Here is a 17,623-nt window from a genome sequence, read left to right as displayed (position 1 = left end):
TGACAAAATTAACTCAGCCTTAGGAACTATCTAGTATACTAGATGGTAGTACACTTCAAACATCAAAACTAAATGACAACACTTCAGAAGGCCCAAGTCTTGATAGCTGAGGCCTTGTGATGATGATGATGATATTATTATTATTATTATTATTATTATTATTATTATTATTATTATTATTATTATTATTATTATTATTATTATTATTATTATTAGTATTTAGTATGTTTCTGCTCTCTGAATAAAAGTACCAGTACAGGCTTTTTTATAAGGCAATGGAGTGTAGGATTAAATTATTATAGTAATATGGTATGTAATGTTACTGACATAAAGCGAATGGGAGTCAGAAAAAAGGAAGTTCTCAACTTGTTTACTTTTATAATACTTCACTGTTATTTAAGTATTTTCATATCTGAAGTAGGCTACATCATTATAGTCCCCTTCTCTGTTGAGGTACTTTTCAAAGGGGCTGGGCTAGAAATTAGCTCATTATTCGTAAAAAGATGCAGTCAATCACCCATATCATAATCTTGTCATATGTATGACATGGATGCATAGCTGTTACTATTAAACATAGAAGACTCTAGAGGATGGCAACATTTAGGGAACCTATTGTCTTCTTTTCTGATTTCCTTTGTCAGGCAAACTCATTTACAGAATTTTCTTTTGGTCTATGACTCTGACCTGTCAGACAGTCAGTCTATTAGATCATCATCATCATTATCATCATCACCATAACTGTTTATGTTTCCACCACAAGAAGTCATCTGCAGTGTTACAACATAAAAAATTCTGTTTTTCTGAAGAGTTTTTGTGTACCCTATCTTAAAAAATTACAACATTACTTATTTAGAAGGGTGCATATGCTCATTAAATTAAGAAGTACATTAGTAAATAATATCCTACTTAAAATAACTAATGATATTCTGTGATTTGAAATACCAATTCTAAGTCCAAAAAATCACAGAACCATTTCTACCATTTGTATATGAATGAATTCCTAAGCACTGAATATTCATTCCATTTGCAATTGATTTGCTCACAACAAAGTGATATTATGAAAACTGAAGGTGTATTATAGCTGTGAGAGGTACATGGATCATAGAGCTTGTTATTGAAGTATTTTATTGCAATGTTTAGTTCCTGTCCACAATGATATAATATTTTAGTAGTATGAAGAGAGTAATGTATTTTGTAAGGAGTGTGATGATCAAGTGTAGACTGTAAAAAATGACTGTTACAAAATGTATAAAATATATATTGTTGTCCAAGATTTTATGGAGATGTTTAATGCTACAAAATACAAATAAAACCTTGAAAACTGAAGAGGGAAAAAAGAAAAAAATAAACAAAAATGTTGTTTGACTGTAGGAATGATCATGCAAATAGAAGAAGTACTGTAATATAAAATCAAAGAATATTATTTTCTATTCTGTTTGTTTAGATTTAGTTTTTCAAAAGTTTATTTTATTATTGAATTTGAGTACAAAACCTTGACTGTTACTTTTTTTTTTTTTTTTTAGAGGCAGAAGAAACAAAACAGCTATGTGCAATTTTGATGGAATCATCAGCCCCTGTAATGAATAATATTAAAGTAAAGATAAAGTACCCTTACCTCTGAAATATGGAAGGCTGCAGTATGTGAATAATTTAATAAATAACCAATAAATCAGTCTATCCAAGGGACAGAAAGAGAAATTAGAGGTCTCTGAATATTTAATTGGTCCCTGATTCAGAATTCCAGCCTTGTGGAACAGTAACTGTTTTATCACCAAAGTAGGCTAATCTAGTACCTCCTATGCAAACACTGATTACCTGTTATGCTAGACTCGCTCACCTGTCCACATTGATGAATAACCATATTAATACATACAAACAAAAAATCTTAAGTGGGTTCTGAACTGAAGAATTAAATGGTGTGCAATCTCAGAGTCACTCAGTACACTAAAGGAGGAATATTAATGAATGTCAAAGGAAGTATTGTGGGGGTGAGTGTTTATATATCATTCAGATATTGGGACCAGGAATCAGAGAACTGAGGTCTAAATCCAGTACTCAAAGTAGCCATTCTGAGAATGAGTCTTCTTCGTTGTTTTCATTTATTTATTTATTTATTTATTTACCAATACAGACAATGAACCCTATTCTACAATATATATTAAGGATATAATTTAACAATTAGAGAATATTTACCACAAATGGAATATTATGATGAAAGCTTATTAAAGATGTGGTGAATTAATGCTAGATAATGCTTATAACAACATATAGTTTTTTGAATACATGATAGAGGGGTTTCACAAGTTCAATTTTACAATAATAATTGTTCAGATTACAGTGTAGAGTATGACTTGCTCTTAGAAACACAGGACAGTGAAAAAGGCAGATGATGTACTGTCTAAGGGGACCCACAGAAACATGAATAATCATCTGAAACTTTTATCTTAAATCGCCCGAAGTATGACTTGCATTTACCTTGGCCATATAAATACTGAGTTAGCTTAAAGTTCAGCAGTAGCACTTTATACTGAAGCCGATGCTGGACTTCAGGGAAAAAATGTTTCTCTCACGACGGATCCATTCGGGGTTGTGGTCCAAAGGTTGTTTCACTGATGAATTGGGTGTTCTCTAATTTTTCTCTTTAAATAAGATATTGTAGCTTGCATTATAGATTTTGCAGCTTCTTTTGTTAGTAGATCTGCTTTTTTATTTCCAATTGTCCCTTTGTGTCAACAAATCGACAAGAGATTGTGGGTACATTGCCGAATTATTGACCTCTATGTCAGCAGCTATTTGGTTCAAGCTGTACATGACATTTTATTGAGTTCAGTGCTGCCTGAGAATCGCTGTATAACTTTGCAGACTTGATGGCCCAGAGTTCAGTCTGGAAAACTGAATAATAGAAGGGGGGTTTATACTGTGCTGAAAATATTTAATTGTTTTCTTTTAGTTTTTTTTACGTCGCACCAACGCAGATAGATCTTATGCCAATGATGGGATAGGGAAGGGCTAGGAGTGGGAAGTGGCCATGGGCTTAATTAAGGTATAGCCTCAGCATTTTCTTGGTGTGAAAATGGGAAAACATGGAAAACCATCTTCAAGGCTCCCGACAGTGGGGTTCAAACCCACTATCTCCCGAATGCATGCTCACAGCTGCGCGCCTCTAACCGCATGGCCAGCTTACTTGGTAAAATGTTGTTCTCATATACAATGAAAGCATATCCAACATGGTCATCTTCATCTGAACCTCGCTGTGTTGCCAACTCTTAGAACGAGAATGTCACTAGACGTACCCTCGAATGTCATCAGAAGTCACTAAAATACTTTACAATTAAAAATATATCACATTCCATTTTGTTCTTGAAAATTATACCTAACTATATGTAATATTTTAAATTTACTATAATGATATTTTTTTAAATTTTCAAAGCTGTAAATTCCCAATTTAATTGAGGTCGCATGCAATATGAAGATTTAAAATGCCTGTAAATAACCTCTAATTTATATGATATTATGTAAAAGAAATCCACACTGATTCGCTGTCTGAAAATGTCGTCATCTTCGAAAAGTTGATGCTGTTAGTTGTTCCCTTTTAAAGAAATATATTGAAGAGGTCTCAATCACTTTGGGTACTTCAGGGGAGATATGATAGGAGTAACATGCGTTCTCATGCTCATTTAAGTAACTTCTGACACTTATTATAGCATTCAAGGTGTCATTATGCAATTTATTTTGCTGTTTTGTTTTTACAGCATTCTGTGTGTTGAACATTCAGCATCAGCATTGGAATGAAGCAACAGTAGAAGCAACATAGCTAATTTGCACAGTTCTTTCAATGGTGTTAGCAATGCTGCATAGTGGTATTCCAGGACCTCAATCCAGAAAGCAGTGGTGTCACTCTTATTTTCCCGTTGAATGTTGATGAATTACCCGCCATTCTGACAGCATGTTGTCCACTCCCTCATTATCAAAATCAAAGCATTCAGTTAATTCTATTATTTTTATCCCCTTATTATCCATAAAAACCTCAGTAATGCTAAATATGGATATTTTCTCAAAGTGTTCATATTCTCAGGAAGTCTGTTTCCAAGTTCTAGACACAATTTTACAGTAAAGTCAGTGCACCTTTTCTTAAATAAATACTGTTCACGTGAAGACAATGAAGCCTTCTCAAGCGGATTTTCAAAATGTAACTAGGGTAAAGGGATGTGGATGTACGTGAGGTTCTAAATGACCACCCACATTGACTTAGTAGAAGGATGAATTAGGTACTTTCTTCAAAAGGGAATGGAAGAGCATATCCAACATTTCCAAGAGTTCCATAAGATCTGTATTTTGTGATTAAAATTTGTTCATGGCTTGTTGAACTTCCCTTTGAGCTGTTTGGATATACACGAAATACAGATAACTTTTAACATCTTTGAACATAGCAACCACCATTTCTGCTGAGTAGCAATTATTCTTATATTTTGTCATTTCATCCCACTCTGACAAATTCTATGAATTGCCAACGAATTGAGGACACCTTGAGAATTTGGAGAGGACATTTTCCTAGATTGATTGTTTCTTAAATTTTGGTCTACTCCTCTTGGCAAGTTGGGGAGAAAGAGAACCAATTATTTCCTTAATTAGAAAATCAGTATTTCTAGGTAAAGCTCTTTCAGAGGCATGCAAAACTACTAGTTGCAATGAATGACAGGTGAAACAATTAAAACTAAGTTTAGTAAATGGGGATAATATTAATGCCTGTCATAATAGATACGTTATCAGTTCCTATCCAAACAAGGTTTTGATTTATTTTTCGTTTATTCAAGAGGTCTATTAAGGTCATGGCAAAATCACATACAGTTACCGACTTCACAGCAACTAGACCAAGAAATATACACTCACAATTCTGTTTTGCAACACTAATGTCTGTGCTTTCATCTAAGATTAAGCTATATTTACCCTTACCTATGTCTTAAAACAGTCTGATTAATGAAAAGAGGACTAAGCATTTCATTCGATGCAGTTTTAAATTACTGGCTGCTTGGAAATCGGAGAATACATTTTTACACATCTCGGTCTGTTGTTAGAAATGAACAATGTCCAGCAATGAACAGTGATCAATTCCTCTCAGCAACTCATGCTGGATCTTCAGCAGAAGGTTAAAAACTAAGCTTCTGTTGTGTTGGATTAGTAATATGCACAGCATTGTCTTTAAGAGCATTTGAAAGGAACGAACAAGTGTCGATCAAGTCATATATAGACAGATCGATATGAGGAATAAGAAAAGGAGCACAAAGTAGGACAAACATAAATATGAAGATCTGTCAAGATGGCCCCTCAATGAGTGTTAATGCCTGCCCTCCCAACTAAGCTGGGAAGCAGAAACGAGCTCGTCAGAGGCTGGGAAGAGATGGATATTGAAGAACTGGGATTTATGAGAAGAGAGCGTACCTATTGGTTGATGGCAGTGTATGAATATACAGAGATTGTCCTTCTCCTTTTGTGATTTCTTGTTTGTCCTTGTTTTCTCGTTCTATTGCTCCCACTTCCTACTTTGACCTGCCTTTATGTTTGTTCAGCATTGTCTTGATGTTTCTTGCTGTTTTGAATGTTTCTTAATATCACTTGATTTAGCATATATACTGCTGGAAAAAAAAAAGCCATGCAACATCCTCAAAGACAAGGTCATTTTATTCCCAAGCAATGTGACAAGTAGTTCATCACTGCAGGAGTATATGATTACAAATACTGACCAAATGAAAAACACGTCAGCGTAAAGGGTGCCCAAACAGTTGCACCAATACACAGTACCCTGCTCTGGCAGCAATGCAGGTGTGTATTCGCTCGTGCAAACAATCATAAAGGTGCCGAATGGCATCCTGCGATAGATTGTCCCACGCATCTTGCACCTTTTCATGTAATTCGGCTATGGTTCTTGCAGGCTCTGGAGAACGCATAAGTTCCTGCTTCATCATGTTCCATACGTGTTCAATTGGTCAGAGAAGCGGTGATCTTGCTGGCCAGGGCAGTTGTTGCACACCACATAGAGCACATTGCATCACAGCAGTTGTATGTGGACATGCATTGACTCGCTGAAAAACCACATCATCTTACTGTTGAAGAAATGGCAGTAGCACGGGGACAACAACCTGTGCAATGTAGTGAGCAATGGTTACGTTACCCTGCATAAACAGCAACTGTGACCACGAGTTGTAACTGATATCCCCACACCATGAAGCCTGGGGTGAGACCTCAGTGTCGTGGGCGAATGCATTCTGGAATAGGCCGCTCAACAGGTCTATGCCATACATGTATATGTCCATCACTTGCATACAGACAGAATCTACTCTTGTCACTGAAGACAACAAAGCACCATTCCCCTCTCCAGTCGACTCTTCCACGACACCAGAATAGCCATGTTTGGCAGTGTCATGGTGTCAGTCGTAGCCTTGCCAGAGGTACGCGTGATTGTATTCCTGCTGCAAGCAGACGGTTCCCAATGGTCCTTAGTGACACAGCAGCTGCAACATGTGACTGGATTTCATTTTTTATTTTTTTTTTGACTAGGGCTTTACGTCGCACCGACACAGATAGGTCTTATGGCGACGATGGGATAGGAAAGGCCTAGGAGTTGGAAGGAAGCGGCCGTGGCCTTAATTAAGGTACAGCCCCAGCATATGCCTGGTGTGAAAATGGGAAACCATGGAAAACCATTTTCAAGGCTGCCGATAGTGGGATTCGAACCTACTATCTCCCGGATGCAAGCTCACAGCCGCGCACCTCTACACACACGGCCAACTCGCCCGGTGGATTTCATTCCTGGATGATGTTCATGTCAACCTTGACATCTGGAGCCTGGTCTAAGGGTGTGGGAATGTTCCACAGACAACTGCAGCGACACACCACCGTGCCCAACATGTGCAGCAAATCCATATTTTCCTCTCCTGTAAAAAATGCCCTGGTGCAGTATGAAAAGGAACTTATGATAATAACAAAATACGTTAACAAAATTATTATTATTAGATTCTCTGCCACTGTATCAAAAATATCTCAAAGATAATCATACATAGACAAATATTTTTTTTTTTTTAATCACACCTCAAAAACAAGAAACTTGAAACAACTTTGAACCCCACCACACACAAGAAGCTACTACTATTACCAGGCACTGACTGGTTGCAAATGCATTAATTTGCTGTTAAGATATAACATACAGTATATACAAGGAAAAAACCCCAGAAGAAAGGTACCCCCTGGACAGATGAAAGAAAGGAGTTACACCGGCAGAAAATAATAATAATAATAATAATAATAATAATAATAATAATAATAATAATAATAATAATAATAATAATAATAATAATATTTCTTACGAGGGATTGTGGAAAGTCTTCAAAAGACACTTGTGAAGGGTCTGCACTCCACAAGTGTGTGGGATTCTTACCCTCTAAAAACCACACACCCTTTTCCCACGATGTGTATCATCACCCCGGAACCGCTCTCGCATTACTTCAGGGTGATATCGTGCTTTGTCTTTCAGACATCTTCTTTCTTCATTTCTCCTTTACAAACGTTCGTATGCTTCCAAATCCTTCTTCTTCTGACAAAGGACATCCTTCACATAAATTGCCACGTGATCCCAGGATTCCTGGTTTCGCAGCATCGCAGAAATAATATTATCTGTTGTTAATTCTCCTAGTTCAGTTTTCACGCATCTTCTCTGAATCGTCCAATGGCCGCACACAAAACAGGTGTGAAATACGTCATCAATGTCATCACAGTATATGCATGCTGCGTCACTCGCTCTGCCCAGTTTATGCAGGAATTTCTGAAAATATCCATGTCCTCTTAGAAGCTGCATGAGGTAGTAATTTACTTCACCATGGGCCCTTTCAACCCAGATATTCAAGCGTGGTATCAGTCGCTTGGTCCATTTGCCTCGAGGGTCACTTTCCCATCTGAGTTGCCATCGCCTCATCCGTTGACTGAAGGCACGCTTCTTTGCACATTTCTTTCCCAGCTCTCCTTGGGTACGCCAGATTTCATGTTGCTCCAATGCAAGTAGGTCTATTGGGGCTATTGCTGCTACCGTGAGGATTGCAGGTTCGGAAACCGTGCGGTATGCACATGCAATACGTAAAGCCACTCTCCGTTGTACGGCAGCTATCCTTCTCCGATACCAAGCAAATCTCAAGGATTCAGCCCAGATTTCAGAGCCATATAGGAGCACTGACTGAACCGTCGACATGAGAAAACGTCATTTACTGGATTTCAGACCTTTAATATTTCCCATCAGTCTGCTAAGTGCAGTCATGTATTTTACTACCTTGTCTGTTGCTCTCTAAATATGATTCCAGAATGTGAGCTTGGAATCAAGTGTCACTCCTAGATATTTTGTGCTCACAGATGTTTCAATCACTAACTCTCCAACAGTCATTGGTACAAGAGTTTCAATCCTTTTCCTCGTCAGAAGAACTATCTCTGTTTTGTGTTTGGCTATGTTAGACTGTGGTTCATCATCCATTCTTTTATGCGCCGCATCACCTGGTTCAGATTGATTTGAGCCATTTCAACATTACGAGTTACTATCAAGGCGGCCACATCATCAGCGTAGCCCACAAGCTTCATGTCCTATAATAATAATAATAATAATAATAATAATAATAATAATAATAATTGAAATCTCTGCACCCTTTGAAATAAAAGCAGGCATTAGACAAGGTGATGGATTGTCCCCACTTCTGTTCAGCCTAGTACTGGATAAGGTCATTCAAACATGGGAGAAAGAAGTACCCGGAATAAACATGGGAACAAAAAGTAAACGATTAACATTAAATGCCTTGCCTTTGCTGATGATCTAGCAATAATTACCCGGACTCCCGAAGAAGCCAGGCACACCATCGAGAAGCTTCACGAGATTGCAATCAGAGCTGGTCTCCACATCTCCTATGAAATAACGCAATACATGGACTCCAAGTGCACACACCTAACATCACTAGCGACCAAATATGGCAACATTTTACAAGTCAAACAATTCCAGTATATGGGTGAAACTATTGGAAATTCAGGCAATGAAAAAGCAGCCAACAAAATGCAAACAGAAAAACTACGTAAACCATACCTAATCACCTGGAACTTCTACAATAAGAAATCAATATCCACAAAAGCCAAACTCCAACACTACTGCACTGTTGTCCTCCCTCAGGCACTCTACGCAACTGAGACATCATCACTCACCGTTAACATCAAGGACATTGAGAAAATTGAACGACAGATACTGAGGAAGATATTCGGGCCCAAGTTTCAAGAGGGTATATGGGTGCGAAAAAGCTTGGAAGAACTCTATGCATTAACAGAGCAATTCACTTCAGGCACACGCAAACAGCGTATGAAATTTTATGGACATTTAGCATGAATGGATGACTCATGACTGACTAAGAAAATATTTCTTATTATCAATGGAAACAGACAAACCAAAGTTCGCTGGCTAGTCAATGCACAAAAGGACCTCGCAGAAGTCGACGTTGATCCAATGGCAACCACAAGGAATACTTACAGACAAAAGATCAGCAGCCATAAATTTGCACCCAAGAATCCATCTGAGAAAAGCTTGAAACTCAAAAACTCATGGACACAAGAAGAATGAGGAAGTTTTGGGAAGATAAGAAGAAGAACAGGAAGATGAAGAATACCAGTACTATTTAATAGTTCCATGTCCTCCTTAAGGAGCTAAACGAATGTATATGTATATAATAATAATAATAATAATAATAATAATAAATAATAATAATAATAACAATAATTTCTATTTATTCTGGAAAAGTTAGGGATGTACTCCCTTTCTTACACTTAACCAGTCTTAACCTGGAACACTTAATAATAACTACTGATGACCATTACGTCCGACTCGTTGGCTGAATGGTCAGCATACTGGCCTTCGGTTCAGAGGGTTCCGGTTTCGATTCCCGGCCAGGTTGGAGATTTTAACCTTCCTTGGTTAATTCCAATGGCTCGGGGGCTGAGTGTTTGTGCTGTCCCCAACATCCCTGCAACTCACACACAACACTATCCTCCACTACAATAACACGCAGTTACCTACATATGGCAGATGCCGCCCACCCTCATTGGAGGGTCTGCCTTACAAGGGCTGCACTCGGCTAGAAATAGCCACACGAAATTATAATTATTATTATATGACCATTATGATAATATTAACAATAATAACAAAAGCAAAGCAAAGTCATCTCTGTACAGGCCGTGAAGACCCTTGGAGTGGTGGAAGGTAAAGGCTTCCATTATCCACTTGACGGGGTAGAGTGGTTAGCTCTATGCCTGGCCGCCTTTGCCCCCAGGAATTTACCTGGTACTCATTGTTGGTGTAGGCTGAGTGAACCTCAGGGCCATACGCACCTCCGGAAGTGGAAATCTCGTTTCTTAAATTTTACGACTTCCTGACGGGGATTCTAACCCAGTCCTTCCGGGTGAACCGAGCACGCCTTTACCGCCTCGGCCAGGCAGCCCCTTAACAATAGTAACAGTAATAGTATTAATAAAAGTAACCACACTTTTTAAAAAATCTATATACGGTAGTAGTATGACCTGGTCTAGAATAACAATTAGGGCTTTTCCAAATTATAGCACCACAATTCACTAAATAACTCAAAATTCAACCCTGAAAAGAGCCGTTTCTTAAGAAAAGCTTCTTCCTTTTCATTTTTATTAAATTCTACATTCATTTTATACCAAGTTAGCAGTGAAGAGGAGGTTTCTCCTCTGGCTTGGAGGAAAAATTTGCCTCCAAGTCGGCTAGATTTTTCCGCTGCCATTGTAATGAATTGATACTTTCAGACTCATCGGGGTACTCTTAGGAAAGAGATTAGTAAAAGGGCATAGTTTTTGCCCTGGGAGTCACCACTACTCGACCCCCAACCTGCAGAAAAGGGACGAAGAGTGTTCATGGTTCATGGCAGCCTACGGCCTGGTCATTCCAGCTTTGGAACTTTGGACTGTTAGATCGGCAGCTTAGTCCTGTTCGTTAAAAGTGAGAAAATACGTGGTTTTTCATTTGATCAAATATTTCATATGAAAACATTGCTTTTGATTGCTCCATTCATACCGACATCATTGTAATGTATGTTCATTTCAGTTGGGAAAACCACTAAGTCAGTCTCTTTGAGGATGTAAAAAGGCAGGTGGAGAGTGCATGTCTAGCATTATAACAAAAGCTCCCCAACCTGATTGTGACTGATGGTATGCAAGCAGGTCTACCATTACAGTGAAAATTCCTTAACTCAGTCTTCATATGAGGAAAAATGTTTGGTGACTTCCCCGTCAGGTTTCTAGGGTAACGTTAAGAGCTATGCAATTTCATGCAATCTTGCTCACAACGTGTACTCTACCTAACCTAGAATTCAGTACACAATGTAGAATTCCGTAGCGAAGCACGGGTACATCAGCTAGTCATCTATATAACACACATCGTACGTAGAGTACATTAAAAATATATGAATAATGAGTACTATAACTACTACTTAAGAGTTAGTTTAGAAAATGTATACTGGTACATTTCTACAGTACACTGAAATATCACCTTCAATTGAGAGGTGAAGAGAAGGATTAGTGAGGAGAAGTAGTAGAAGAAGAAGAAGATCTATGAAAGGAAGAGAGAAATAATGATGAATAGGTGGTAGGAGGAGGTGTTTTTAGGTCATAATTTGATGATTCATGCATGTTTACCTAGTATTTCGACACAGGCATGTTTAAAAGCTGAGCTGCTGGACATGCTTCTGATGTCCACTGGTAAGAGATTCCATTGTCGGGCTGCGGTAACGGTGAATGATTTTGTGTAGATTGCTGTTCTGTGTACTGGAAGGGATAAACACATGGTGCTGCAGGATCAGGTATTTTTGTTATGGTCTGTGGAGAGGAGCTTGATGCGATCACGGAGATAGGCTGGTTGAGAAGTTTTAAGAATATTGTGCAGAAAGCAAAGAGTATGAAGTGTGTGTCGTTCTTGCAGGCGAAGCCACCTGAGCCGTGTGTAAGACGGTGTGACATGGTCACCGTAACAAAGTCCACAGATAAATCTTACACGAGCATTCTGAGCACACTGTAATTTCCTTCCCCAGTCTACTCCTAGGTTGTTGTAAACTATATCGCAATAATCAAAATGAAGTAATGCGAGTGATTCAACAAGGATTTTCTGTAGTTTAAAAGGGAAAGTGATTTTAAATTTACTGAGACAGTGTAGCATTCTGTATATTTTTCTACACACAGATATAGTTTGGACAGACCAGGACATATGTTCGTCAAATATTATACCAAGATTTCTTACATTTTGCTTATACTGTATGGGACTACAACTTATGTACAACTGTGGTCATGCTGTTCGATTGAGTTTGCAAAGTAATTTAGAGTAACCAATAATTATTGCCTGGGATTTTGATGGGTTTAATTTTAATCCATGATTTTTGGCCCATGTATCTATGGTCATAAGTCTTCATTCAGGTGAAGTGTTTCTGAGTGTAGGTTGTCGGGTTTGCTGTGTATATATATCCGTAGGTCATCAGCGTATAACTGGTATTTACAGTGTTTTAATCCAGAAGGTACGCCATTTATATACAAAGAGAAAAATAGGGGGCCCAGTACAGATCGTTGTTGTATTCTTACGTCAACCATACGCCAATTTGAATATTCAATGCCCAACAGGTGAACAAGCATGGTCCAGAGTTGGCCCATTCGAACCAAGAAGAAGAATATATGCAAGACGATATACCATTGGGTTAAGCCAAGGTCATAAATTCCTGAATACTAGTGACAGCATTCATTACAGCCACGAATTAACACTTTTCTCAGTTTTCTTTAATTGGGGAAATACCTTTGTTTCTGTGTTGAAGACAGTGTTGACTACTAAAGGAAAATGTAATAAAAATAATATTGGTCATTCAGGTGGACAAAATGTTTGATAAAATGGTTTCTACACTGGGAATATCAAAATACACTAAATCAAGGCTTGCATATGAGCTTGCAAAGGAAACCTTCTTCATCGAGGACCTCCGAATGAAGCGGGGGTTTCCATCAACAGATGCTTGGGAAAAATTAATGCAGGACAGAGTGAGGAAGAGGGAAGAAATCTGGCTCGATTTCTACTCAACGGAGGTGATGATGAATAGAACATGGACAAAGACTAATCAAGACATGCGACATTTTGTTAACTCGATGGCGGTCCATGGGTATCACCGTAAACTGTGCAACACCGAGTACTTCCATGATCCCGACAAAACCTGTGTTTTCAAGCTGTGCAGTGAGCATTGCAGTCGATATCACATAATCACATGCAAAAACCGGAGTTTATCCATTGTGAACTTCTGTAATAGTGAGAGGTGACAGTACATATGACAAACTTTGTTTATACAATGCACAATTTGTGTGCTGTATCTTTATTAATTATGATGATTAATAAAGTGTTTATTATTGAAACTCTTAGTTCAAAATTTCAAGATTATGTGAATGAATGGATAGAAGTCACCATTTTAGTCACTACAGCTTAAATTTATTTGCTTTCAGTGACGGGAAAAGTACAAAAGAAAAGTAATTGGGCTGAAATACAGTTGCTTGAGAAACATTTTACTTAATTACAATTACAAATTACTTTTTCAACAAGTACACAAGAACCTTGTTTATCAGGCGCTCATTAATCCGGATCTCCGGTTTGTCCGGATCGAAAACAGTAAACATTTATTTTTACTTGTACAGTATTTCTTTTACGGAGTCAATTCTTCTTGAATGTCTTTTCCGCCAAGGATAGTTAAGGACAGCAATTGGAAGTAAGTCGGCCGTGGTCTATCAAAGGTACCATCCTGGCATTTGCCTGGAATTGAAAATGGGGAACTGTAGACCCTTTTGAGTTCCTTGACACATTTGCACGCATTCCAAGATGCTCGGACGTAGATGTGAATGATGTAAATGACTAGTTGAAAAATGACTGTAATTCAGGCTACGGAATAATGAAAGATGAATTAATTATTGCCTCTTGTTCCTTAGATGGTAATGACGAGAGTGATGGTGAATTCGAAAATGAAACCAGCGCTCCATCAGAAGAAACAATGACTCATGGAGATGCAACAATGCAACTGGACAAACTGATGGCCTATTTAGAATCCCAGACTGAAACCACACCAGCAGAACTGATGTTAGTAAAACGTCTTCGTGATCATGCTGCGCGCATACGATATACAAATGTAAAACAGAAAAAGCTCACACCTTATTTTAGTGCATAAAACAGAGTCATAAATATAAGAAAAGTGTTCTTATATATTTTTTTGTACAACTGAGAAAAGGTATTACTGTACAACTTATGCTAATATGTTGTATAACAAGTCCTGTATTTGATTTTTTTTAGTTTTCCAGGTTATCCAGATTTTTTATAATCTGGATCAGTTCCGGTCGCACTTAATCCGGATAAACGAGGTTCTTGTGTAATTAGTAAAATTACAAGTACAGTTGCTTTACAGAATGCTAGTCTTGAGTAAATCACTGACGAAGGTTGCAAGGAAAAGATTTTATTTCATATTGTGTGGTTCTTTTTTTAGCATAGAGACACTAAGTGGCTAAAATCTCTAGGTGAGCCCTAACATTATACCCTGGGACTTTGAAATTATAATTTTCCATCATTTTTATTTTAGATAATGAGTTAGCGTTTCAATTAATTTGCCATTTACTGTACAAATAAATGAATTAGTTCTTAAGATTCTTATTGGTAATCCTTGACATTTTCTGGGGGAAGTACATATTTGGTTTTACTGAAAAGATGCCCTACAGGGGCACATGAAGAAATACCTGTATTTAGTTTTAAGAACATTGTTGGTAAAAGAATTATGTCTTTGGGAATACTGGAGATGTAAGAAAGTACCCCATCCAGAATTGGTGAAGCTACTGGTTCTGCTGTAGTAGAACAGAAAAATTTAATCTTCATCATTATTTACTTCTACCAAGTTTCTCCTTCAGTGCGATCTATATCATTTACAACAATGTAATGATTATTAGAAAGTAATGATTACAATTTGATTTCAAGAAGTAAATTACAAGCAAAAGTTTAATTTTGTAAAAAGTAACAATTACAAGTAAAAGTTACTAAGAATGTAATCGTTACAAGTAATTCAAATACTTTTACTCAATTAGTTCCCAAGTCTGGTTGCTTTCAATGATTACAAGTCACTAGATTTAGCAACAAAGTTGCCAAGTTGGCAACACTGGTACCTTGTATGTGAGAGTTGTCTAAATAAATGCTAGGACAATGCTTTATTTTAAATACTGAGATACACTTCTCAATAATAGTCCCAAATTATGACAATAATTCACACAAGTGTAGATACCATAATAATGCAGACGCTCAGTTAACATGTACCAGGTATTCACAATTAAAGTTATGCTATTCAGCGCAGTACAACATGGGCTGTAATGATCGTAGGAGTCTGAAATTTTGTAGATATGCTAACTAAGCAGTGCGCTCACAAATTATGCCACAAGTTTTGTCACCAAGTTTTGCACTGTAAGCAATGGTAGGGGTCACAGAAAAGAAAGGCAGGAAAGATCAAACACACGATATGGTGGTTCTGGGAGGTTTATTAGCATTTATGGTTACAAACACTGTTCAATATGGCCTCCGAACTCAGCAATGTGCTGCATCTGTAACACAGCATGGTCAAAAGTTGCCCGCAGCCTACTGGGTGAAATCAGAGCGACATGTCATCGTATGCTAGCCTTTATATTGGGTAAAGATTGGACATATCTCTGATAGATACGATCTTTCAAATATCCCTACAACCAGAAGTCACATGGATTTAGATCGGGGGACCTCGAAGGCCATGCATCTGGAAAATATCTAAAGATAATGCGGTCATTACTGAAGGTTTCTCGAAGCAATTTTTTCACCTGGTGAGCGATATGTGGTGTTGCCCCATCTTGCATGAAAATAAGGGTGTGGTCACAGTTGCATTTCTGCAAAGCTGGAATCACGTGTTGCACAATGAGGTCCCTATAACGTGCAGGCCCACAAGGGGTCATCTCCTCAAAGAAAAACGGACTGAGAATGAAGGAGCTATAAGCTCCACACCAAACAGTCACGCAAGCTGGATGCAATAGTTGTTCTGCATGTTTGGAGAAGTCGAACCCCATATGCAACACTTCTGTACATTCACTGCACCCTCCAGAGTAAAATGTGTCTCATCAGTCCACAGAATACTCCCCAGCCCTATGTTGTCCACTTCCACGCGCCAGAAACCGAAGGGCAAAGTCACGGCTTTGTGCAACATTTTGGGGTTTCAATTTGTGAACAGTATGAAGTTTGTAGGGATACCAGTGTAAAATGTGCTGTAAAATATTGTGAATTGTTGACCGGGGTAGCGACAATTCATGTGACACAGCTCGAGCAATGATTAAAGAATTGGGAGAATGTGCTTCACGGTCTGCTACAGCTACAGCAACTTCATCAACAACTCCATGGGGATGGGCCGCCGTTCTTTCCCAGGTGCGACACCTTATTCACCTGTTTCCTCCATCATTTTCTTCAGCCCATTACTTGTCCTGGGACCTCTTCTCTGCTGTTTCTGTCGGCAATATTCTTGCAATGCAGCATTGCTATTGCTGTCATTCTGATAAAACACCTTCACTAGTAGTGCATGGTCTCTCTTCCCAATAGGCATTACGGTTCACACAAAAAAGTTCAACTTTCTTACGTTACAACAAAGATTCACTTCACGAAAGGAATCAACATGCATCACGAAGGATCTGACACAATGCAATTCTACCAGAAGGACATTTTTATGTCAGAGTTAAAGAATATTGCACGTTCTGACCGCTTACAGTGCCATATTTTCACCTGGTGTCAAAACTTGGAACTAATAATTTTTGTGGCTTAATTACGAGTGCATTACTTAGCACATCTACAAAATTTCAGACTCCTATGATCAATTCAGCCATGCTGTACTGTGCTGAACACCATAACTTTAATTGTGGATACCCGGTACAATTGTACATAGTAACTTGCAGGTGGCATTTACATAATTATCTTTAGTTACAGGTACTACTACCAGTATTTCAACAGCAACAATACTCCTATAAAAATGTTTGATTTGTGGAAGTTTTTAGGATAAACTCATCATCATCATTATCCATTTCCCTCATCCAGGTCCTCTCAGGTTGGGATATTTGACATCTTTCCATCTTCCGCTATCCGACCACCATTGCTCCTCCATAACTCTGTTCCAATCTGGGTTTCTTCTTATTCTTATTCGTTTTCAACCACCTAAGTCTGTGTCTCCCATGCCTTGATTTTACTCTCCTGTCTTTTGTCAGTGTCCAGGTCTCTGCTGTATATGTCAGTATTGGGCAGTAGTATATCTCATACATGGCCTCTTTACACTTCATTTATATACTTACACTCATGCTGTGGATATTTTCTAGTAGAGGATTTCATGTATTGAAATATTAAAATATACATTCATAAGTGAATCTAATAATCTAATTTCCCATTCTACAGATAAATTTGTTCACGGTATTCACTTCCCACTCCCTCCTTCCACATTCACTCAAAATAAGTTATGCAGCCAAAAACACAATTGACTGTTTTCTGTCC

Source organism: Anabrus simplex, chromosome 6 (genome assembly GCF_040414725.1).
Source record: "Anabrus simplex isolate iqAnaSimp1 chromosome 6, ASM4041472v1, whole genome shotgun sequence".
In the NCBI taxonomy this organism is placed as follows: domain Eukaryota; kingdom Metazoa; phylum Arthropoda; class Insecta; order Orthoptera; family Tettigoniidae; genus Anabrus; species Anabrus simplex.
Note: the sequence above shows the minus strand (reverse complement) of the source record.